The sequence below is a fragment of the Lissotriton vulgaris genome, chromosome 4_1 (genome assembly GCF_964263255.1).
Source record: "Lissotriton vulgaris chromosome 4_1, aLisVul1.2, whole genome shotgun sequence".
Classification (NCBI taxonomy): domain Eukaryota; kingdom Metazoa; phylum Chordata; class Amphibia; order Caudata; family Salamandridae; genus Lissotriton; species Lissotriton vulgaris.
Genome location: NC_141691.1, coordinates 1,240,449,379 through 1,240,475,479, shown reverse-complemented (window position 1 = coordinate 1,240,475,479; position 26,101 = coordinate 1,240,449,379).

Genomic DNA, 26,101 nt, shown 5'->3' with positions numbered 1-26,101 from the left:
CTTTAGACTTGTTGTTTAAATCTATGAAACAATTTACATCCTAAACTTGTGACAGGTTCATTATTTATTATTTAAATACTTATATCGGCATATTCCCTCTAAAAGTTCACAACTCGGGACCTAGATGTAATAGAATCCCATATTTCTCCCTCTCTGTCTCACATTGTAAACCTTATTAAACTTATGCAGAGATGTCATCCCACAGCCTAACTTCCCAAATTTCCCCATACGCGTTAAACCAACCGGCAGAGAGACCCTCACATACCTGCAGTACATGTCCTGATCTCGTCCCACCTATTTTGAAAAACCAACTAACCTGCTCTCCAACACCTGCTTCCCTTTTAACAGCCCATGTGACACCTCCCCTTCTCATCTCAATGATCCTACACTACAAAACCCATAATCCTCCATTCAATTATATCAAAACCAGCAATCCATTACGGCCGTGAATGATCTAACAATGATGACCCCCCCACACCTATTCACCCCGCCCACCCTTACGATGTTTCACGTTATGCCTGACATCTAATGCTGAAGATATGCCCATTCAGGCCTTTTCCATAAAGCAGGACATATACAGTCCTGCTTTATGGAAAAGGCCTGGATGGGCATACCTTCAGCATCAGATGTTTATGCGTAATATGGATTTCATGTGATAGAACGAATTGGAAAATTGAAAGGTTTAAAAGATTGGAACAACAAGAATAAAATGTTTGAACGGAAATTAAGTGTAGCATATATTTCTTGCAACGCAACAGTGCTCCCAGAATGGGAGCGATTTAGTTCCTGACTAATTACCTTGATCTTTTACCTGATTATAGGGCTGACCGCGTCTCCGTGATGCACGCAACTCAAAATGATTTAACCTCTTCCCGCCCTATCCCTCACTGTGATGGACAGCTCACTCGAAGAACCTCGGTGCCTATGGGCGCCGTGGCAAAGTTACAGACACACGGGGTCACTGGAGACAACTCTTCTGGGCTTTTACGCAGCTGTAGTGTGGGAAAAGCACAACACATTTACCCAATGAGGTAGCACTTACTGCTTTCTCCTCATCTGCTGCGCTGATCGGCCTCTGACCTTTATAAACAAGAGGCATGTGAACTCGCACAGAAGCCCGGCCCCACACACATTAGGCTATGCAACCTCTTCCCGCCCTTTCCCCCACTGTGATGGACAGCTCACTCGAGGGACCTCAGCGCCTATGGGCGCGGTGCAAAGTTACAGACCCACGGGCTCACTGGAGACAACTCTTCTGACCTTTACACAGCTGTAGTGCAGGAAAAGCACAATACATTTACCCAACAAGGTAGCACTTACTGCTTTCTCCTCAACTGCTGCCCTGATCGGCCTCTGACCTTTATAAACAAGAGGCATGTGAACTTGCACAGAAGCCCCGCCAGACACACACTAGGCTATGCAACCTCTTCCCGCCCTTTCCCCCACTGTGATGGACAGCTCACTCCAAGGACCTCGGCGCCCTTGGGCGCGGTGGCAAAGTTACAGACACACGGGCTCACTGGAGACAACTCTTCTGGGCCTTTACACAGCTGTAGTGCAGGAAAAGCACAATACATTTATCCAACAAGGTAGCACTTACTGCTTTCTCCTCATCTGCTGCGCTGATCGGCCTCTGACCTTCATAAACAAGAGGCATGTGAACTCGCACAGAAGCCCGGCCCCACACACAATAGGCTATGCAACCTCTTCCCGCCCTTCCCCTCACTGTGATGGACAGCTCACTCGAGGGACCTCAGCGCCTATGGGCGTGGTGGCAAAGTTACAGACACACGACTCACTGGAGACAACTCTTCTGGGCCTTTACACAGCTGTAGTGCAGGAAAAGCACAATACATTTATCCAATGAGGTAGCACTTACTGCTCTCTCCTCATCTGCTGCACTGATCGGCCTCTGACCTTTATAAACAAGAGGCATGTGAACTCGTACAGAAGCCCGGCCCCACACACACTAGACTATGCAACCTCTTCCCGCCCTTTCCCCCACTGTGATGGACAGCTCACTTGAGGGACCTCTGCGCCTATGAGACAACTCTTCTGGGCCTTTACACAGCTGTAGTGCAGGAAAAGCACGATACATTTACCCAATGAGGTAGCACTTACTGATTAGCCAGTTGAAAGTACCCCAGTTGAGTATAGTTTGCAATTGCAACAAAATCTGCGATTTCGCAGGGAAATCCGCGAATTCGCAGATTTTTTTTGCGAATTTGAACGAATTTGCGAACAGCGAATTCGCAAAATTCGCCCATACTTATTACATTTAATACACTGTAATTTCAAAATGGGAGTAAATAACCAGTTCGTGTTTGGTGTCCTTGTAATGAAAAATACAAAATCATTGTGAATTTAGATTTTAAACTACAGTTTTGAAAATGCCTCCATTAGAAAGTTGTCAGTTTCCTGTCTTAGCCATTTAGTGACTGTAGCTTGTACCTGAGTCACAACCACACACAATAGAGAGCTTAGGTGTGCCTGATTGGGCCATCACTGGGAGGGCAGGGAGGAGCTAGGCACAACCCCTTTTACACTTGAATAGGCTGTGTCCTGCCTCCCCCAATAGGGCTGCATAGCCCTTGTAGATAGTTTTGGTCTAAGACAGGTAAGGAAGGATGCCTGAGGACTTCAAAGGAAACCCTATAGCAGCTTCTCCCCCACTTCAAAGGCACAACTGGGTATTAATCCTGGACCTCAGACACCAAGTCTTCAGTGCAGTTTTGTACCTGTGGATACTCTGCCAGGAAAAAGGACTGTTGTGCTGCTGAAAGCACTGCCACTTTATAGGACTGCAGTTCTGAAAGACTGTTGTCCTGCTGTGTTGACTTGCTGCCTGCTGCCCTCTTGCCTGGGCAAGAAGGACCAGACCTGCATCTCTTGAACGTAGAATCCAGAGTGACTCCAAATGCAAGTTGGCTGGCCACCTGATCTCAAGCCTCAGGGACACAACAGGCTTCCAAGAACCTTGGACTTGCACATGGACTCTGCAATTTGTGATCCTACTCATCTAAGTGGTGCCACATCAATCCTGGATCCTTGGAAGTAGGCATAATATGCTTGGCCAGTCTCTGTGGATCCTGCGGAACTGACGCATCTCCTCTGCTTTGTGGCGCAAACCTGAGCAGAACGGACGCATCACCACTTCTCAGTGGATTGGACTTGTGCCAAAGATCTGCATCACCTTCTCAATCCCACCAGAACCCCCACTGTATGGCAAATCCTTGGCACACGCCCTTCCATCCTTCATCGACAGCAGCCTCAATGACAACACAGTACTCTGCAGAGCAGCCTTGCATCTTCATATAATGGACACATTGCCATGACTGCCCATCAGATCCTTTGCATTGCAGGATCTTCTGCGACGAATCATGCCCTTACATAATAGTCTCACCACATCTTGAAACCAACACATTGCTTTGGTTGCGCGATACATCCTGAAAACAGATCCTCATAATCATCCAAAAACAAGGATTTAAGGTACTTTTTTCAGTGGGTATAACTGGGTCCCTGTAGCGGGCCCAAGCTCCATCTTTGTCCCGGTCCAGTACAACAAGATATCCACAATTGGCACTGTGTGCTCTTTGGAGCTATTATACTAAAATCTTTAAAATTGCATACATCTGGTTCTACTGATAAGATTTTGGTAATTTCAGTCATGTTCCATTTCTTAAGTAGTGTCTTTTTACTTTGTGTGGGATCCTTTTTGTGAGGTGTTTTCACGTTAGTACTGTTTGAAGTGTTACACAAATACTTTAAACATTGCCTCAAAGTTAAGGCTGACTACTCTGTGCCAAGCTACCAACGGGTTGTACACATGTTAATTTAGAGTTACCTTGCCCTGCCAAGGATTGTGGTTTCTGCTTGGCCAGGGCTCACACCCCAGTCAAGCAACAACACCATTTCTTATACTGTTGACATTTTGTGTACACTACTATGCCATATCTGAGACCAATTCAAATTTAAAATTCTCCTTGATTGGCCTTTTTTCAGTTTCTTTTATTCTCTCCATGACTATTGTGCCTGAAACCACAGATTCAAGAATGAAATTTGAGTTGGTCAACATGAATGCCTACACTGTGGCCCAATTCAGGGAGTTCTGCAAGCAGAGGGGACCTCCAGCAAAGAGTACCACCAAGAATATTGAGCTCCAAAATTTTCTGAAGGCCTGGGCAGAAGCCCACCAGTTGTGGCTTTGAGCTACAGAGGGGTGTGATAATTCGACGAAAGGCCTGGAGCAGACCTTCCTGTGATGCCACCTTCAGTTGAAGAGGATGACAAAAAGGAGGGAGGAGGGAGAGATCAAGATGCAGATGGTCCAATGAGAATGGAGGAAAAGAAACTGCCCATGGAGGGAAATACAATCTTGTTGGCTCATGAACTGAGTCTAAAGGAGCTGGACATCAAAGCCAGACAGGGAGGGGTCCAGCAGGGATGGTGATGGCATGCCTGCAGGGCCCTCTAGAGACAACTGTGTCCATATTTGTAGGGAATAGACTGTGTACGCACATCCAAGTGAAGGGAGGGACATCCTACTGCCCCTAGAGAATGGAGACAGGATGAGGTATCCCCATTCGAGAATTCCTTGTTAGGAAGTATGACCTTACCCCAGAGAAGTATAGGAAGAAGTGTAGGACCAGTCAGAAACTGTCCCATCAGACCTGGGTGGGTTGTGAGGATTCCTTTAGCAAGGCATTGGGTGGATGGGTGAAGGGAGTGAATTACAATATCAGGGGCTGTACAATGTGATTTCAAAGGAGCACATGTTCAGCCTTTATTTTTGCTGATCAGGTTTAACCTGATGAGGGGTCCACTCCTGGTCCTTAGAGAGCAATGCCACCCTCCTCTGAGGAGTACCAATGAGTAAACCAGCCAGAATATGGTAGCCTAGACATTTCAGCCTATTGATGTGCCCTGATGGTAGGATGGGTCTCTTGTATACAGAGAATGTGAGGTTTAAGGGTACAGAATTCCTCTCTGATATACATAACTTTGCAGCAGTGCCAATACTGTTTATGTTCCAACTGAGAATCTTAATCCCACCTTCAGTATTGTTTGTCATTAGGTAAGAATCTACTATCATTCCTACCATGTTGTCTTGCTAAAGCTTCACAACTTCTCTGCTTGCATAAACCCTCTTAATGCTGTAACTCCTCTTTTTAGCCTATAGGACGTCATAGCCCCAGCAGAATTACCCAACTTAGTGCATCATACATTCCCAGGCCCCCCAACTTCCCGCTTCCCCCCATCGTCCCCACAAGTACCTGTCCATCTCATGCCACCCAAATCCAAGCCAATACTTGCCCTAAAACTAAGCAGGACTTGTGACCTTTGGTGTGAAAACACACCAAACCAGTTGCGTCTGTTGAATTAGCAATCCAACTGACTACAAACCCCACCTCCAGGGGAGCTCAACATAGTAATTAGTAAGATTTTGCTCAAAAATAGAAAATAAAGCAATGCTTTTACCCATAAAAAGATCATTGCAGCCTTAAATGCCTTAAGGGCCTTAATCCTGCTGTGTATAATTAAGAGAAAAAGAAAAACTGAATTTCTATTATTAATTCCTTCCTCCCCATCCTACCCTCTTCTATCCCTTACTAGAAAAAAACAAGAGAACAGTAACAATAGCATGCATTCACTGGTTTCACCAGACTGCCTTAACAAGTTGTTTGCCCATTTAGAATCTTGGCAATAAGTAATTTGGCCTTAAAACAGATCTTAATATTGGCAGGTTCCAATAAGGAGGCCTTGGCGCCCAGCTTCTGGAATGATGAAATGGTTTTGTGGGGGCACCATCGGCATTCCACCGTCTCACGAAATAAATCTGGTCTGACAAAGTATCCACTCTGCAGGCTTTTGTTGGAATGTGTCAGTGAGATGTAAATGAGTACCTTGATATGTGCAGGCCCTAAAGCAGCAATACCAATAAATGCAATGTCAATGTATGACATAACCTATGCCTGCATAGCAATGTCAATACCCATGAATACAAAGTCAATGTGTGCAATAATCTGTGCCCATAGAACCTTGTAGATACCAGCAGTAAGGATTTCGATGTATGCCATAATTCATGCAGAAATAACAATGTCTTTACCAGTAGAAACAATGTTGATGTACCCTATGACTTAGGCAAGCATAACTCTGTCAATCAAGATCTATAACGCCAAATGCCAGGCAATCGCAACATATGGTGCGGGAGTCTGGGGTTACACTGACATTAGTCCCATCCAGAAGGCAGAAAACGCCTTTCTAAGATTCCTGTTAGCCACCCCCAAAGGTACCTCAACCTATGCAATGCATCTAGAATTAGCCATACCTTACATAGAGGACCTAATTAAAATAGAACCGCTGATGCTGTGGCGCCGCATTTGGAAGTCAGACAGAAATGCCCTGACACAAGCCATCATTGCAGACTCAATGAACTTGGACAATTCCACAAAAATAAAGTGGCTCCTATATGTGAGAAACTTTTTTAACGATCTAGGTTTTGAGAACTACTATTCGGACCCGGTATCTATAACAGACATTTCGAAAAAAGACCTTAAACAGAAAGCATTAAGACATCTGGAATCCTTAAGACTTGCATCCATTTCCTCAAAAACGGCAGTTATCCATGCAAACATGATTCAAGTAGCCTATGACATTCATCCGTACCTGGCACTCCAAACATCTACATACGAGAGAATGCTAATTACAAGATTCAGGCTAAATACCTTCTTTAGAATGGTCACCTTTCCGTCACAAAACTGTTGGAATACCATACTTCCGCCTTGTCCATGTGACGGTCTATCAACGCAGTCTAACCTGCATGTGATTCTGCTCTGTAAATATCATCAAGCCCACAGAAAGATCTGGCTTTTACCGATATTAAGAACTTGGGGGCTGAGACAATGCAGACCCGCTCTCTTAAGATTGCAAATGCTGGAAACGGAAAATGTCTGTTATTTTGTTAGTAGTTTCCTAAAATGCATTATGAAACATAGAAAGAACCTTTAAAAATCCTCGTCAGACCCACTATGAGCGGCTCCTTGCACATTTTGATTAACTGTTTTTACTGTGAAATGAATTTTATACGAAATTTTACGTAACACATGTATTTTTGCATTGTATGATATTTTCTGCCCGTTTATGGTTTTTCCATTGTGAATAAGCCGAATAAAGATTTTATATATATATATATAACTCTGTCAATATCAGCAAAGACAATGTCGATGTTTGCTATGGCAACTGTACATACATTGTTGAGGATCTTGATAAAAATGACACTAGTTGCTGCCATATTATTTTCAGGAGTTCCAATGAACTGATATCATTGATGTCATATTTTCCCAAGGTGACCTCCTTATCAACCCAAAGTCAGAGATATGTGGTCAGGCAGGTCCTGCGACTGAATCCCATGCCTATCAAATGACAGGTCACAGGTGGGTTCTCACTTTGCACAAATGTGCACCAAGGGAAAACCCTGATCGATCCCACAGATAGACAGTTGCACCACAAAAAGGCCAAAGTAAATTGGCCGCAATAAAACACCTTTTGGCCAAAGTCTTGCATTCCCCCAAAATACCACAAAGCTTGATATCACATGTGGATAGAAACCATTAGTCAATCAGAACACATCATGCACACAACACGTAGTGATCACGTGCTCCTAATGATTGACATCTTGACGTGTAGACTTTGGTCCACACTAGCTCTCCCTGAGGTCGAGAGACATCTGCATCTTTATTAGATGCCCAAACGTGTTAAAGTTATGACAGAGATGCTTTTCAGGAATGCAGAAATTCCTTTATTGTACCTCAAAAGATGAATATAATGTCAACTAAAACTCTGTACACCAAGAGGCTTTCCTCAGACACATTCTGTCAAGACTTTCCTGGCTGCTGCCTCTAATTAAATCAATTTGTTCCTGCTTTGCCAAATGCCTCTTGTCTTTTCATTTCTTGAAAGTGAATTTATATCTGAGCAATACTTTCACTGGATTTTTGGGCAGACCAGCTGAAATATATGTTGCCTAAACAAAAAAGGTCTCCGTGTATATCAAAATAGCCCATAGCTATGTGACTGCCCCCGCCTTTATTTGGCTTGCAGAATGGGAAATGTTAGAAATTGAGTCTCTAATTGGCAGAGGTTTGCACTCTGTACAAGTAGGGGCCACAATCCTAGTCAGGGTAAGCTAGATACATACTTTAAATTAACTTGTGCTCACCCTCTGATGGCTTGGCACAGAGCAGGCAGGATCAACTTAAGAGGCAATGTGCAAATTTGTGCAACACACACATACAGTAGCATAATGAAAACACCACAAAAGCCTCAACTCTGGTATAGATAAGTAGGGAATATTTATCTGAACAAAACAAGACCAAAATGACAACATTTGAATCAATCAATAGGAGTTGAGAATTACATTTTTAAATGATAAATGCGATAACAGTGCTTAAAAGTCAATAGTTCTAAAAGGTTATTTGAGGTCATAAGAGAAGGGGGTAGCTCAAACGTTCAGGCCAACAGTGATGGAGGGGAGGTCGGCTATGAGACTCATGCAGATCCCGCTAAGGAAGTAACTTGGATGGAGCAAAGTGTTGTCGTCGACATTCCGATGCTTCTGTTCTGATTCATGCAGTTGGATCAATGCATCGAAGTTGAGCCTTGCAGTTTGGACCTCGGATCCATGCTGTGTCAGAGTCGAACCTCGCTATCAGGAGCCCGGATGAACACTGCACCATCGTCAAAGGGTCCTGCATTGGTTTTGATAGACATAGAGGTCCAATTGTGTTGGTTTAATGGCAAATCAGCTGCAGAACCCACTTCTAGCCAGGCCAACCAAGGACTGGAGGGAGAACCTCAGGCAAGGGTAGGACTCACATATTGCGGAGTTTAGCAGCACCTGCAGAAATGCAGGTATTATTTAGTCTTCCTGAGACTTCTGCAACTAGGAGGCAAGCCAGCAAGCCCTTGGAATCTCCTCTAGTTCAAGTGAGATAGGTCCAATCCTTGCGCTCAGTAGGGCAGAGATCAGCAGGTAAGCAAGGCAGCTCAGCAAAGCAGATAAGCTGTTTCTCTGGACAGGCAAGGCAAAGTGGCAATCCTTACTGCATAGCAGTCTTTACTCCAGACAAGTTTTTCCCAGGTCCAGTAGCGTCAGAGCCCAGTGCTTATACTCAAATGTGCCTTTGAAGTGAGGAGTTGTCTGCAAGGCAGCTCCTTGAAGTGCACAGGTCCCCTTTTGTCCTAGCCATGTGTGACAGCTATCTGTGGGGGAGTAATCAACCTTTTGTTGTGGAACACAGGGCACTGCCTATTTAGACATATGTGTCAGCTCCCAGTCTCCCTTACTGACCTGGAAGGTTATCAGAATGCAGATGAATGCAGATGAGTCCTCTGTCACACCCATACTTCCTGTGTTTTTGGCTGTCTAGAGGTTATGCAAAAAGTGTTGCTGTCACTCACCCCAGACGTGTATTGAAGACTGTGTGCAAGCACACAGAGCTCTGTTAAGAAAATAAAAATGTCCACTTTCTAAAAGTGGTACAAAAGGGGTTGGTGATGGACGGAGCATCTGAATAAATCAACCCATGAGGCACAGGGTCAGACTGATTTGCATATAGCCATGTCTGAACTTGGGTGGCAGAGTGGGCTAAAGAATGGTGATGGATTAAACCCAGATCTTTTGACTGGATGTGAGTGTTTGATTGATTCAGATGCTCCGTCCATCACCACCCCCTTTTGTACAGCTTTTGGCCGCCATAAGTGTGGCAGGGTATGCTCGGACGTGAGTCCCTTGCTCATTTGCCACTGGATTCAAGCAAGCCGGGCTGAAGACGGCTGGAATGCCAGAAACCGGTCCTCGGAAGCTTGTTTCCGGTCCAGAAAAGACATGGCTTGGCAGTTCGGGCTGGACTGTTCACATGAGGCACAGGGTCAGACTGATTTGCATATAGCCATGTCTGAACTGGGGTGGCAGAGTGGGCTAAAGAACGGTGATGGATTAAACCCAGATCCTTTGACTGGGTGTGAGTGTTTGATTGATTCAGATGCTCCGTCCATCACCACCCCCTTTTGTACCACTTTCTAAAAGTAGCATTTCTAAAATGTTAATGTTAAATACAACTTTACCACTAAAAAGGATTTATCATTTCCATTCCAAAGAAACAAAACATGATTTAACTACTCCTTTATAATTAGGAATTACATCTTAGAAGTGTTTTAAGGATTTCCCAATGCTAACCTATGAGAGGGGTAGTGAAAAATGAATTCAGCTGTTTGTAACTACCAGGACATGTAAAACATAAAAGTACATGTCCTAACTTTTACTTCCAAAGCACCCTGCCCTTAAGGTTACCTAAGGCATACCTTAGGGGTGACCTATGTGTAATCAAAGTGTAGTTTAAGGCTTGGCAAGTGGTTTTAAATGCCTAGTCGAAGTGGCACTAAACTGAACACACAAGCCCTACAATGTCAGACAGGTTTGAGACTGAGAGGCTACTTATGTGGGTGGCATAACTGGTGCTACAGACCCACCTGTAGCATTTAGATTACAGGCCCTGATTGTATGGTATACCACTTTACAAGGGACTTATGAGTAAACTAAATGTGCCTCTCAGGTACATACCAATTGCACCATGCTTAGGGGAGAATCACATGCACTTTTGTACTGGTTAGCAGTGGTAACCTGCTCATAGCCCTATGGACAGCAAAAAGATACAGCACAATATGGAGGTAAGCAGGAACAAAGAGGGAAAGAAGACCACCCTAAGGATGACAGGACTATCAGGATGTTATGGGTCTGTTGTACCTGGCAGTCAATGTCCCAATCACTAGGTTATGGGAAGGACTGTTGGAAAAGATAGACGGTGTAGCACTACGGATCATCCCCTTCCTGTACCTCCGGGAACCCCAATACATGAAAATTATTGCCCTGAATGTTATTTTTCACATCTTCTATGACATGGCCTGCAGTTTCTAATCTTATTGCTTTGTTTGATTTTTCATGTATTGTGCAGACTCCTTCAAGCTTACAGTCTAAAGCTCAATGTCATTAAGCGAACATGGAGGATGTCAATATTCATAGACATTTGTTACAGTACCACCTGTGTTTTTAGATGGAAGGTCTTCAGAGACAATGAGCCTTTTTTGTACTCCTCCCAATGGAACTGGAGCAGATTATAATGAAGACAAGTGAAAGGGAAAATAAGGCCTCCTGCTTCTACTCCTGCTCCTACTTCTGATCCAGTGCTCACAGATTTATTATTCTTCATTAACAACTAAGGTACCTCAATCCTAGTCTTTCCCAGGGTTCAGGGGTGGGTGATTTAGCTCTCACATTCAAATCATCTTCAATTTCCGAGCCCCAATCAGATGTGAGCAGGCTGCCAGTTTTGGGAGAGTGAGAAAAATTACCAGGCACTGGCACAAGCAAAGAATGCCTGTGCCTGCACTCTTGCCACACCCTCCACATGTGGCTCGAGGTCCATGCATTGTGACAACTTCCCTGCTCATGCAAAGCCATCCAAGGATTGCAAAGAGGACCTTGCCAGCAGTCCCCGCCATACCAGCATGTCCCTATGAAACATGGTGATAAGCAACCACAGTAGCGGAGGAATGCCCAGCTCCACAGCCAAGCCAAGCCAATGAGGGTCTGTGGGGCAGTGCTAGCCAAGTAGGTAAGAGGGGCAAAGGCAATTACCAGCTGTATCCCTACAGCATGCAGGCAAATGAGATGCATAGTACAGGCAGAGCATTTAGTTTAGCATATAGACAGCATTCCAATTCATAATCCCCACAGGGAGGTGCGGGATGCAATGAGCCACACACTGTCATCATGCCTCAATGGCACAGTCTGTCAAAGTTGTAATTAGGTCTGAGCAGAGTTTGAGTAGCTGCACTATGCGGAAGTCCGCAGGGTCGTAAAAAAAAAACTCTGCTTCAGCCGAGTCCTCCACCCGATTTCAATAGAGATCATGTGGAGGACTCAGCTACATCATACAGGCTTCCTCCTGGTGAGTTCACATTCAAACTTAGGCATGATGGCAAGTATCTGAGATTTATCCAGGGCTTAACCATACATGGGGAACTTGCATATATGTGCCTAAGTGTGCCAACACGTACCAAAGATCTTTTAAGGGTTAAATTACACACTGGAGCATTGTTAAGTGATAGGGATGCTGTTCCACTGCAGTATAGTGGACAGAAGGTGTTTCAATCTACCTGCAATCCATTTCAGGTTTTGCATGGCATTAAACCTCAATGCCAGACATTACTTTTATTGATGCACTACAAGGACACCATAATATAATCATCTGAGGATAGGTAGTTGCCATATTTATGTCAGTCTCGCTGCATTGACCATGTTATTTAGATACTCCTGTGAGGAGGAAGCAGGCTTTTTTCAAATCAATGAAGCATGGATCTCCTGATGAAGACTTGTGTGCTGAAATGTGCGTAGAGAGATACTTTGACAGCAGTGTGCATTCCAGCCATATTATATTTATTAACTATTTATGATATTTGGCCTCTGGATTCCTTGTTATGTGCCACATCTTGTTTTATAAATCAATAAGCAATTAAGGGCCTGAGTCAGAAAGATAAACTGAGACAAAGTCCAATTTTATGACTTTTGTTATTCACAAAGGGCATTTACTACTCTTTAAGGCCCTTTGTGAATATCAAAAGTTGTAAAGTTGCGGCTTTCGGTATTCACAAAGGGCATGTACAAGTAGTAAATGCCCTTTGTAAATACCAAAAGTCATAGAGTTAGAATTTCATATCAATTTACTTTGTGAATTGGGCCCTATATGTTTTAGAGGTTACCTCGTATAACTAACAGGATCTGTATGTTAAGAAGACACTGACTTAGAAATGTACTGGAATTTAATTGTTGGATTATTAAGTGAATTTTATAATTATATGTGTTATAATAGATGTGGATGATTGGATTGGGTTTTTTTTTAGAGCCGAACTATGTATATTTATATATATATGTCATTTTTTTGTCGAATATGAGTATTGATAATAAAATAATTTTTATACTTTCTATATTTATGTGGTCATGAGCTCTGTGTATTATGGAATAATATGTTAGTAAGTAAAGAGAATGTCTGCTTGAGCATTTACTTTATAGTTGTTTCTTTTCATTGACTCTGGAACTCTTCCTTGTTGCAGGGGGTCCTCTTTTTATTTGCAGTGGAACTCCCCTGTGCTGTCAATGAGATAGTGACAGTTATTAGTTAGCTAGTGCATTCTTGTCTAATTTCTATGTGACTTTATTTTTTGTAGCTCGTACAGGCCCAACTCCCAACCCCAAGCGATTTCCCAGTGATGTGTAGTAAGTTACCAGTAACTATGCATGCATCAGCATGTATGCATTTGAAAGAAATGCAGACTGAGGTGACCCACCAAAGGTTGAGAGATTGAGAACGAGATGCAAAGATCAATTTTCTGTGAGACTGTCAAGGAAATGGGAAATTTGTTCGAAGTCCCAAATAGGGATCCTACTGTGGCGAAGAGCAAAAGAAGTAAGAATACTTCAGGCTGGCTTACTAAAAAATGCAGGGGGAAGAAATCTGTGCTAATAGCTGCTATTAAAAGCAAATCCACGGCTAGGACTAGGGTAGCGAGGAAAGATTACAAGCAGACTATCAATGAGGCAAAGAAAGAATGGGATGACCGGTTTTGGTCTGACCTAAAGGTGGCCAGTGCAGGGAGAGATTCCAGAGCGTTCTGGAACCTAGTGAGGACCAGGGATAGGCCAGATAACACCCTCATTACGTGTAATATCCCGGGCCAACGCTGGCTTAACCACTTTTCCTCCCTATACACAATTACAACGGAAGATTGCCAGGTGCACCATTTGCCTCATATTATCCCAACCACCCGACTAGGGGAATCAATAGGGCAGCCTTTCACTTTCAAGGAAGTTGAGAAGATCCTTGGTGCCTCTTAAAGCAGCTGGGCCTGATGGGATCCCGGCCGACCTGCTACGTGCTAACCCGATTGAGTGGGGGAGAATAATAACACCACTACTCAATGCTGTTAACAATGATGCGCCAGTCCCTGATTCATGGAAGGGGCAGAGGTCGTCCCTATCGTTAAGAAGGGCTGTCGGGACGACCCCGCGAACTATCGCCCGATAAGTCTTATTGACTGTTCGCAGAAGGTCGCAGGGAAAGTGAATTTGGGGAGGTTGCTTCAGTGGGTAGACGAAAACAACATCTTATCTGACTATCAAGCCGGATTTAGATCAGGCACAGGGACCATTGAGCAGGCCTTTAGATTGATGCTTCTGTATTGGAAGGTGGTGGTGCTGGGCAAGGGCAGTCTCTATCTAGCCTTTATAGACTTGAAGACTGCCTTTGACCTAGTACCCCGGAAGGGGTTGTGGGGGGTTCTGACCGAAATGGGGATGCCTCCGTACATTTTGTCCCTGTTGGTGAGGTTATATTCTGACAATTATGCCCAGGTACGGTGGGGCACCCAGGGGTAAAAAACCAACAGGATTCCAGTGAATGGGGGTGGACGCCAGGGTTATGTGCTCGCCCCCACTCTATTCTCTCTTTATGTGAATGGAGTAGTTGACCATCTCTAAACAAAATTTATCGGATGCACCTACCCTGGCGGGCAAGCGTATACCAACTCTCCTATTCGCTGATGACACCCTCCTCATTTCCAAGTCCCCTATGGGCCTGCAGAGTCCCCTTGACAGTTTTTATATCTTTTGTACCCAAAGGGGCCTGATAATTAAGACAGTAAAAACTAAGTATCTTGTTCTGAACCCACTCAAACGATTAGGTCGCCCTCCATTATAAAACTCTGTCCCCCTAGAGAGGGCCTCGGAGTTTGACTATTTAGGTATTCGCCTCACTGATTCAATGCAGTGGAACGCGCACATTCAAAAGAGAATAGTAGGGTCCCTTCTTAAAGAGCAGCGCTCCTCTACAGCCAAACCTATCGCACCGGTTGTCAAAATCTACAAACCTAGAGGGGTGAGTGTATGGGGCCTCTGTATGGGGGAGAACTTTGGGGCACAAGCAATATGGAGTCGTTAGCCAGATTCGAGAGCAAATTCCTGAAGGATCTTATGGCTCTCCCAATGAGTACTCCTTCCTTACCGTTGCTTTTAGACATAGGGTGTCGCTCGATCAAAGATCAGGCCCAAATTCGCCCCTTGCTCCTCTGGGCACGGCTGAGGCGTGTCCCTGAATTGGCCTCTTACGCGGAAGGTCTTTTGGAGGTAATGTCAATGCATGGATGGTCACAAATTAAGTGGTTAAAAGATGTTAAAACCTTACTATGTAAGTTGGGCCTCGGAGACGCTTGAGTTTCTAGAAGTGATCACCCGAAGGCCACTCTTAAGAAATTGCATTGGGGAACTGGATAACCAGTAGTAACAATTCTAATTCGAAGTAAGGCAGAACCACTACTGAGTTTCTGAGGCTTAAGGATGTGCCCGTCTATGAGCCATACCTTGACACTATCACCAATCCAACAGACCGGGCACTGTATTTTAAATTCAGAGTGGGCACCCTTCCAGTAAATGAACTGACTTGGAAGGCATCGTCCATGGCCTCACCTTATTGCCCAGTTTGCCCGTCAAGAGTTGAGTCTGTTGCCCATCTGATGTTTGAATGCCCAGCATATGAAGTGCCAAGACATTGCTGGTTGAAACCCATTTGCCGAGAATTAGGCACTCAGCACCATATTGTGACCCTACGTATTCTGAAGTCGGACACTCGGACTCTGTTTTTATCTGGTGTTTCTAAATTTTTAAGTTGGGCATGGTTCATCCGAAGTAAAAGGCTTTTGTTATCTATTTGAAGGGCTGTTTTTAAACTGGATTTTTACCCCTGTTTTTACTGAAGTATCAATGTTTTCATAGGGTACTGCAAAAAAAATTATTTTAATTGTATTGTAATTTGCTATAAGATATGTTTTTATCGAATAAAGCATTATTCATTCATTCATTTCTTGAAATTTATTAGTAGTTTTATTGCAATTTATGAAATTTGGAACGGGGTTAGGAACTTAAGGAACAGGTCCACAATAATAATAGTAGAAGAGATCCGATTTATGAACGTCAAATCAAATTTTACTGTGTTTGCCTCCCCCAGTCAAAAATGTTTGTGGGAGATTAACTGTACACCTAATCTTTTGTTATTTTCATTTTGTTTATTTCTTACATCAGCCCCCAGGGAAAGGAGGGATACGGCGAGTACCATCACCGTGGCGCAGGCAGGTGAGGGGGCTGGAGTTGCCACTACAAGTGCAGATGGCCCTGCTGGGCCAAGTAAGTCCTTCTGTTAATATTATTTGTTTTACTTTCTTGATTCTTCTTTTAACGCTTCACTTTAAATCGGCTATAATTTTAACACCGTTTCTTGATAATATGCCCCTCAGTTTTAATGTTTATTAAAAGAAAAAATTATACTGTATTGTCAAATTGGGAGTTGTATCTTTATTCCTCTTGAACTGTCCATCAATTTAGGGTGCCTGGCGCAGATGCAGTCTGATAAGGTAAGCGTGAGTGTTATGTTGCTTTTCCAGTTTGGTGCAGTGTAAGAAAAGGGCCTTCGGGTTGAAAAACAAAAATGATATTGTAGAATCAAGGAGAAAGAAACAAGTTAAACTTCATAAGGAGTGCACTGAGAAGACTCAGAGGCAGCGTAAGACAGAAGAGAAGAATAGTCCTTTTTCAATCATTTATTTTGATGACTAGTGAGTTAACAATAGGGTGAGGGCAATTTTTTAACAACCAAAAATCACACAAAGGGGCTGCATGTGGCTATCGGTATAGGGCTGATCAAACTCGCAACTGCCATGATCATCAATTCATCATTCATGAATCATAAGCATTCTATGTAGCCTAACAGCATGTGCATAATGTGATGATCTTTCATGACTAAATGTCTCTCTCCAGTTACCTACAACAGAACCCCCGCCCAACCGCCACTTAGCTTTAAATTTGAGCAGACAGAACTGACTGAGCACACACACCCAGCAACATTGCATTTCAAAAATTAAGTAAATGAATCAATCCACCATTGTCACCACTCACCACCACTCCACAGATTTGGGTAAGCCACTTTACAGTCATCACTAAATCGGTTGTTTCAGTGGAGTTAGAAAAATTCATTATTTTGGTAGCAGTTCCCAAATTAGTCCTTCCACCATCCCTGATCCTCCTGACTCTGAGTTAGGTATCCAACTCTGTACCGACTGTGTCCCGAGTCCGACTCAAATGCAATTGATTGACCTGTAGTACAATGCTGTTGATGCACAAAAAGAGAAACATTGAGTAATTTTTGTGATGACTAGATTAGTGTTTGTGTTTTCTATTCTAATGGGACTGGTCAGGACAAACTCTTTGAGGAGTATAAACTAAAGCAGAAAACAGCACTGTGGAGTTGACCTGGTGCCAGTGAACACATCTCTATAACTCTCAAAGGGGAGGGAAATAATAACCTTCAGGGGATAAATTATTAGTCGCTGGTAGGCCTTCAAAATTGTAATTCATAACAAACATATTTAGGTGTAGTGGTTGCAGATAAACAAACACCCAGTGTTACACTCACTGCCTGCCACCACATGAATCATCTCAAAAACACACTCACAAACAACAAACACTCAGTGTGAAATGCATGTCATTTACCTATTCTTCTAATTCAGGGGTGGTCACTGTGATCATGGTACATTGCCGATCACTTGTTCAAGAAACAGACATTGCCCATCTAAATCGAATATTGTAGGCAGTCTGGCTTGGGGAATAATAAACTAGGAAAGGATAGATAATCACAGGCCATGGGCCGGGATTAGAGGCAGGCACAAATTTGTTTTCATCTCTAATGTCCTTGAGGGAAATGGGTGGAGTGGGGACTTCACTGCACACTGTTGCAACTCCAATCCAGTCATACAAATGTGTCCAAGAGTAAGATGGTGGGGTTGAATTAGTCAACCAGACACAAACAAATACAACTGAATTAATGTTCCCCTAGCTAACCTATTGTTTTTTTGCTACCAAAGAAAAGAAAGAAGATCAGCGATAGAGAGAGAAGTTCTATAGTTGTTGGACTAGGGCTAGTACTCAGGGAAGTAGAGCTTGTCCTCAAACTTAGGTGGGTCGCCCAGAAGTAGGTCATCTAACACACTACTTCCATGACCTAGGTCTCCCTCATTTTCTTCCTGTTGTACTTCAGGTATGGAGTAATCCGGTAGTATAAAGTGCTGATTCATTTTAATCATGATTAGTCTCTGTGCATTTTAGGGCAAGACACTGGTCCTTCTCACTGTGACAGTTACACCAGCTGCACTGAAAAGACACTCAGCGATACATCGGGCAAATCAGATATTTTAGTTTATTGAGAGTCTGCTGAGCACTGGCCATTGGTGCCTCTTCCCATACCAATACTCCAATGGGATTTGATCGAGGTAGACCTCTATTGGGTCATCCAGATACCTTGGGCCATCTGCTTAATGATCATTGGTGCTCCACCTTGCTCATCCTCTTTTGCCTTCACCTTTGCAGTGTATTTAAGCCCTGCCAGTAGAAACCATTTTTGGGAGATTTTGGGGCTGATGCTCCTGTTCTTGTTGTTGGTTTTGGCTGCTGTGAGACATCTGCACTGCCCTCAGGCTCTGAACTTAAAAACTGCCCACGGAACTTGGGCCCTGCTGGTGTTGGCCTCTAATTACCACCCATTCTTTTCCCTAGCTCACTGTCTTCCTCAACTGTCCATGTTTTATAGTTTGCAACATCCATGACTGAAAAAAGAATGAAAATGGACAGTGATGGTTTGCACAGTGGATCAATAATTATGGCACAGATGTAATGTTTGGATAACATAATGTCTCTTTTCAACCTTGTATTAACAGATTAGCAAAGGGTTAAGCTCTCCAGTAAGTCATACACATCTTTGTTCGCCTTGACACCTGCGTACATTGCAGATACCTTCTTTAGCTGTTCCTGTAGCATGTGTAACAATGAGATAGCTTGGCCCATGATACTGTCCTCCTTGCTGACTTCCAGTGTGAACACACCAAAAGGAAGCAGCATCTCATTAGGCATTTGAGTAGGCCCCATTGGTTCATCTCAATGATCATGCCTTTCACAGTAACATCCCATCTTTTCATGACATATTCATTGGTCTGTACTGCTCAAACAGGCATTCAGGCTTGTAATAAGTTGAGTTCCAATGTATTGGCATCTCCTGTGTGAGTGCTTTAAATGCCATTCTATTCTCAAGCTGAATGACCCTCAGCTGTCTCAGGGCTTTAAATGAATGGCTAAAACGAGTGCAGATTTTTTTGCAGGTGGGCATTAAGTTACTTACTTGGTCTTATTTTTTTAGGAATTCTTGTACAATGGTGTTGATGCAATGTGCCAAAAACATGACCCTGAAGTAGCCACCATGGGCCATGGCCGCGGCGGTAATTCCTCTGTGGCGCTGGGGGGAGGAGGGTCGCGCGACGCCACCATGCTTGTGACGGAACCACTCCTTCACGAGCCACTTGTGGGCTGTGCTTATGACGGAGTGGTTCCGTCACAACTCCACCCACTCATGAATTCGCCCGCACAGGCGGGGAATCAGTGCCGCGTGGGCGGAGCAGCGGCGGCATGACGGAACCACTCCGTCATGAGCACACGCCACCCGTGGCTCGTGACAGAGTGGTTCCATCACAAGCATGGAAGGGGTTACCTATATTACTTGCATTGTCCATTGCAACAAATCCAATGTTAAGCCCTCTTTATCGCAGCCATTCTAATACCTTTGGCACATTGTGATGTAGTGCTGGAACAGCAACTCTGCCAAAATAGGACTGGGTGGGAACCTTGCATTCTTGGCAGATGGCTGCCGCAAATTCAAGAAAACCCAGCCCGTCCACAAAAGAAAAAGGGAGGAGGTCCAGCACTAACATTTTATCTAGCTTTGTGTTGTACAAACGTGCCATTGGGTGATAGCGTTCATACTGCCCCTCTGGCCTAAGCATGCAGGAACTGTAGCCTGAATTTTTTCTTTTCTGGTGCTACTGATACAGGTGGCTTCTTCAGAGCAGAGGGTGGTAGGCTCATTCTGAATTTCAGCGGGGCAGTCACTGTCCTCTCTTGCCTTGGTGTCTCAAACTGAGGCTTGTGCCATTGCGATGTTGCTGATGTGGGCAATACTAATGCACTGCTCGTAAGACTGCTGCTTGGCGTAAAGAAAATGTCTTCCTCTTCTTCACCTTCCACAGTGATCAAATTGGATTCCCTGCTCAGCCTTTCACCCCCTTCAACAACAAAACTTGCAGTTTTTTGACCGCTAAGGTGCGCCTCCCACTTGGTCTTATGGTGCTTTCTCAAATGGGTTTTTGGCCCTGGTACCATAGTTTGTACCAAGCTTACCATTTCTAACAATTGTTTTGCAAAAGGAACATATTCAATGTTCACCTCCTTCTTGCTAAAGGCAAAGAATTTCCAAACTGGGGAGGTCAACTTTCTGATGCTGCTGCCAATATCAATGTTGGATGAATTGGTGGTAGGTGGGCATTTTGATGTTTGACTCCCTGAAGTACATATTTCTACTGAAGTGGTTGTGGCTGCTGGGACATTGCAAATATGGCAGCTGGTGGTGGTGGTATCTGTGGGGTCACATCCATCCCAGCAAGTTGGGATGTGGTAACATCAGTGTACACTCGGGCTTGGCTAACATCCATGATGACTGCCTCATGATCATAATCCTCCTCTATATCTGCCTCAATAACTCTAAGGCTTTCTGGAACCTTCCTTTTTCCTAGCCTCGTCTTGTAGCGTGTCTCACTCTCAGACAGAGGTGGGATCCAAGTGGTGTCTAGATTAACAGAAGGAAGCTTGGAGAAGAAGATGATGCACTAACCTATTTTTTCTAGCTGTAGAGCTGGAAGAAAATGGATCTTCTTAAAGAGGCTTCCTCTACTTCCTCAGCATTAAGCTCAATCTCCTGAACTGCTCCTACTTTGGGAGGAACTACTGTAGGTAGTTGCGGCTGTTGTTGTCCACTTCTCTGAGTTTCCTGCAAAGATTGGGTATTACTTTGAGATAGAGAGAAGTTCATTTCAGCGTCACTGCTCATCACCATTGCTGTGATTAGACTGGCCTTGAAAGACATGCCCTTGGGCCTAGATTGGAGTGGGTCCAATAATGCAGGATGCTTCTCCCAGCTTGAACCCTCAAGGCCTGTCCAGCAAGCACTGTTTTTTTGTCTCCAAAAAAGATCTAGGTCAACATACCAGTGGTGGTGGTAAACTCCTTTTTCTTCTTACTGGCCACTTTCCTGGTATCACCTTTCTTTGGGACCATCTTGAAGCTGTCGGTTGGCAGTGGCGCTTAGCTTCACACAAGTTGAAGAGTTATCAGTGTCATGTGTGGGTCATGCGTCACGTCGTGCACAGGCCTTCTGTCAAGCAGGACTGTGGGTGATGTTGTCTTTTGTGCACTTAAACGAAAAGAAGCAAGAAGAACATCAGTGAAACGTGACGTTGTTGCAGTTCAATTAGTAGTACTAACAAGCAATATCATTTAGTGTGGTCACTGGTTACTCTTGTCATAAATAATGAACAAAACAGTGTATCCATTCGTAAAACATGGTGACTGCTGTATTCTCAGGATGCATAAAACAGAGGAACAACAAAAACAACATACAGATGTAACTGTTTTTTGTATGTGCATCAGATTCACGTCACATGGGGTGTGGCACTCAGGGACGTGCAGCTAATAATTGACACTGGAATAAACCTTAGACAATGAATGCTGTTGTGCACCTATAGCAGACATGAGGTTGATTCATTTACGCCAGATGTAGTGAAAATAGTTTGAAAAAAACTAAGAACAATGTAAAAAGTAAAAACAATTGAAAAAACTAAAATTAGCAATTAATTTAAAAAAAGTTGAAAACAATCAAAATTAAAAAATATAAATAAGTGAAGTTATCCTCACAGATATATTATTAATTAATTAAACTGCTATCTCATTGACCAACCATTCATGCAAGCATATGACAAAGCAAAATGCCCCACTGGCAGGAAGCAAAAAAGGTCTGCCTTCCATTGCCACATGGTCAGCAAGAACAAAAATAACAACACTTAGCAAGGATGCATTAGGAACAAAGAGAAGACATGCAGGCTTATGCCTAAAGCACACTGCTTGACTATACAAAATGGCCGCCAGACACATGGTCATTGGTGACAAAACAACAACCAGCAAGTAAGAATGCATGGCCACAAACAAAGAACACATGCAAGCCCATGGCAAAAACACACTGACTGCCTATTCAAACTGCCTGCCAGTCACATGGCACCAAGAAGCAGGAGACCTGGGAAGCAATGACCATATGCAGGCTTATGGACACTGACTGTTGTTGTGATTATTCACTGAATACTGTCCCTCTATGTCATTGTAACTCCATGGTATATCAGTTTTGTTTTTGTCCTGGAAATTAACTGAGTTATAGCCATATATAACATGATGTATGTAAATGATATATAAATAATATATATGGAGAATAACCTTGGTGTGGTGTGATTTGACTCATCCCTTTACTTTCACAAAAAGTGTGTGATTGTTGTTTACTTTTATGCTGTTGATTTTTCTAAAACCTTTATTGGGAAAATTGCACATCACAGGTACAGAGTTCAACAGTAGCATGGGATTAAGCACAGCAATGCAATGCAGCACAACATAGGTGATCAAAAACATGTGACACTTGGAGACAATGTCAGGGAGAGTTGTCATATAACCAGTAGCGAGGTGAGAACATACGACAGACAGAGGCACCATGAGTAAAGGAGAGAGGCAAAGGGGGATGGAGCAGGCGGGGTGCGTCCATTGGGGCTTAGGGGCGTAGCCCCACTTAGCCCCATGGACCCACCGCGTCGTCCCATCGTCACTATAATAAAAATAAAAATATAGAATGATCGCGCTACCCGCCGGCCGGGAAATCCGGGAGACACGTCACATGACCCGACTTTTCCAGAGTGCGCAGGGTGCTGGGCCTGCTGCAGCTTGAGTGACAGTCCACTCAGCTGCAGCAGTACTGCGCAAGTGAATTTTAGGGCAGAAACCTGCCAGCGTATGCGCAGATACTTTCCCTGCTGAAGTTCCCCTTAGAGAGACCACCAGGGGGTGGGCTGCAGCCCCCGGGGCTGCAAAGGGTCGACTGGGCGAGCAGTCATGGTGCCCCCCCAGCCAATCCTGGCACTGCATGCAGCACCAGGATTGGCTGGTCCAGTGGTCCACGTGTGCAGGCGAATCATCGGGACGCCCACCGCTGTGACGTTGTGACTGACTTCGATATCAAATGACTCCCGCCCACCGACCGTCAAGGTACAGGTCTCTTCCACCCGCTGGTGTCCCGGCTCCCAGGCTCTCCCAGCAGTGTCTCCACCAGCCTTGGTCTCCACGGGCTCAGCTTTCGGCTCTGCTGCATGGGGCAGTAGCTGCTGGTTGAAGCAGATCCCAGAGAGAGCCCCCCCCTGCTTCCCGGTGCCATGCCCATTACCCCCAGGGCCACCTGGCGGGAGTGCGGGTGGCTGCTGCAGGGCTTCCTGGCGCTATCTCTGGCGCTGCTCCTCGTCAGCCTCGGGGGCTACCTCCAGCTGCGGGCAGAGCTGCGACGGGAGCTGAGCAGCGGGGGCCAGCACAGCAGCCCCCAGTAGCAGGACCCTGGCACCGCCGTCAGGTGAGTTCCTGCAGTCACCTCATGAGAAGTCATGACTCATGTCTTAGCACACCACAAGAGTGCATATTTTCCCTAGACATTAAGCTTCGCATTTAGAGGTTTACTTTTGAGTAATCAGGAAACTGCAGAGACATTGTATTTCCATAGAAGTAATCTGCAGAAAAGACGTTCCACTGATCTTTGCGTTTTTCCATATTAATAAGTATGCAGTTTACATCCATATTTTGCTGGTTCTAATGGGCCTATATTTAATGTGTTATTATGTGATATAGGGGCCTCCCTATTGTGCTTCTTTCCTCCCTTTCTGTGCTCCGTATTACACTCTCTTGTGACCGTTTGCTTCTCCCCTGCCCGCTCTCATTGCTCGCTCCCACTTTTCCTTTTCCTCCTCCACTATACATTGCTCTTTTTCCCTACTGGTTTACTTGCCTCCTCCCGGTGCACTCTGTGTTGCATCCCCCACCCTCGCCTCCCATGTCGCTCGCTACCCTCCCTGTGCCTTTCTGTTGCTTCTCCCAACTCTGCCTTGATTGCACCCTACCCTCTAAGTTACTTCCACCACCACCTCGACGTTCCATGTTTCTCTCTCAGTCTCTCCCCATTAGATTTCTTCCATTGCCGCACCTTCCCGTGTTGGTTCTCCCTACCCACGACTCCCATTATGTTTCCCTCGCGCCCTCCTGATGCTTCCCCTACCTCCAGCCACTATGATTGTGCCACACCCCTCCTATTACTCTCACCCCCCATGCTACATGTTACTCTTGCCTTTCTCTCAGTTAGAGTGCTGAGTGCTTCCCTCTGTGTTGCTTCCTTCCCTCCGCGCCTCCCATTACGCTGATCATACAACTGTGGAAATTGTGTTGCGTTTTATTTTGCCATGTTTTTATTCATGTATGGTGGGACTCTGAGGCGCATGCCAGTTTTGAGTGGCGGTTCCTTTGTTGAATGTATTTGTTAATTTTTTCCTGATGAAAAGTGTTTGTATTCTAGGTATGCTTAGTGAGAGATTCAAAGCAGCTTGTAACCAATAGGTAACCAATATAAGGCAGGGGAGATGTGGGTGTGTGACTTGGCAGACACATAACGTCACAGACTGTCGTGTTGGGTAAATCAAGTGTCCTGTTCAACGATCACATACAGGAATTTTGGGGGTATGTCACAACTGGTATGAATGAGCCAGGAACAGGCCGTCTGGACATTCGGGGTTACTTATTTAGTTTTAGGCAATGGCGTTTGAGTAGCTAACATGAAGAAATCACTATGGCTACCTCAGGGACTCAAATGGAAAGTTTGTGGGCTGTTTCCTGTTATACAGTACAGAGGTGAAGTCAGTGTGAATTCCATGAAGGGATTGAGATGGCGTGGGCTAGGGAGAAGCAGTAGCTTAATTTTAATTTTCATGTCAGCAATTTTCTACGCCTTGCCGTCTTCTGGGTTACTGTGTTACATGCACCCTGTTCCTGAAAGCCTGGCATCAGCCTCACATCCTGTACTGTCGGAACATAAATACACTTAAACACTATTATGTTAATGTTAAAGCACTTTAATCTGACTAAAGAGCACACAATGGCTGCCACAGTGCCGCCATATTTTTGTGGGCCCCGCTTCTTCCATCTTTCCCTTAGCCTGTAAGACTACACTGCTTCAGAGTTGGCCTTTCTACAATATGTATTTTTTGCTGGTGGGATGTGCTCACTTTTGGGGTACATCTAAGACGTAAAGAAAGACGGACTGTAAAAACTGGCTGCAAGTACTTAGGCCTCAAACAGCCTGACAGCAAGCTCCCTGCAGGAACACAATCTGCATGAGTGTGTGTGTTTGTGTGTGTGTGTGTGGTTGTGTGTCTGTGTGTGTATGCTAGATCCTTTATTTGCCTTTTCGAAAGAATAGGCATGTGTGGTAGCGAGCTGGCACCTCATGTAGTGACTGTGGAGAGTGGAATCTATCTAGATATGTGTGTGTGAGCGTGTGTGTGTGGGGGGGGTGTGTGTGAGTGTGTGTGTAGATTGATGTGTGGGTGTGTGTGAGTATGTATGTGAAAGTGTGTCTGTGTGTGGGCGTGTTTTTGTAATGTAATAACTGCACTTTCACAATTGCTTTATTAACCTTCCTGCTTTCTCAAATTTGCTTGAAAATGCACGATTTTTCTTCTCTTTTTTCAAAATTTTCCGAACCCCCTTATGGGCAGAAAGGCACAAAAAACGAGTGGGACAGAGGGCAGAAAGGCACAAAAACGAGTGGGACAGAGGGCAGAAGGGCACAAAAACTAGTGGAACAGGGGGCAGAAAGGTACAAAAAACGAGAAGGACAGAGGGCTTTGTAAAGCCTGTCTCCCAACTGCTGTGCAACCTTTTCTACTCTTAGAGCTGAGATTTTCATGCAAGTGTTATAGTCTGAATTGAGCAGCA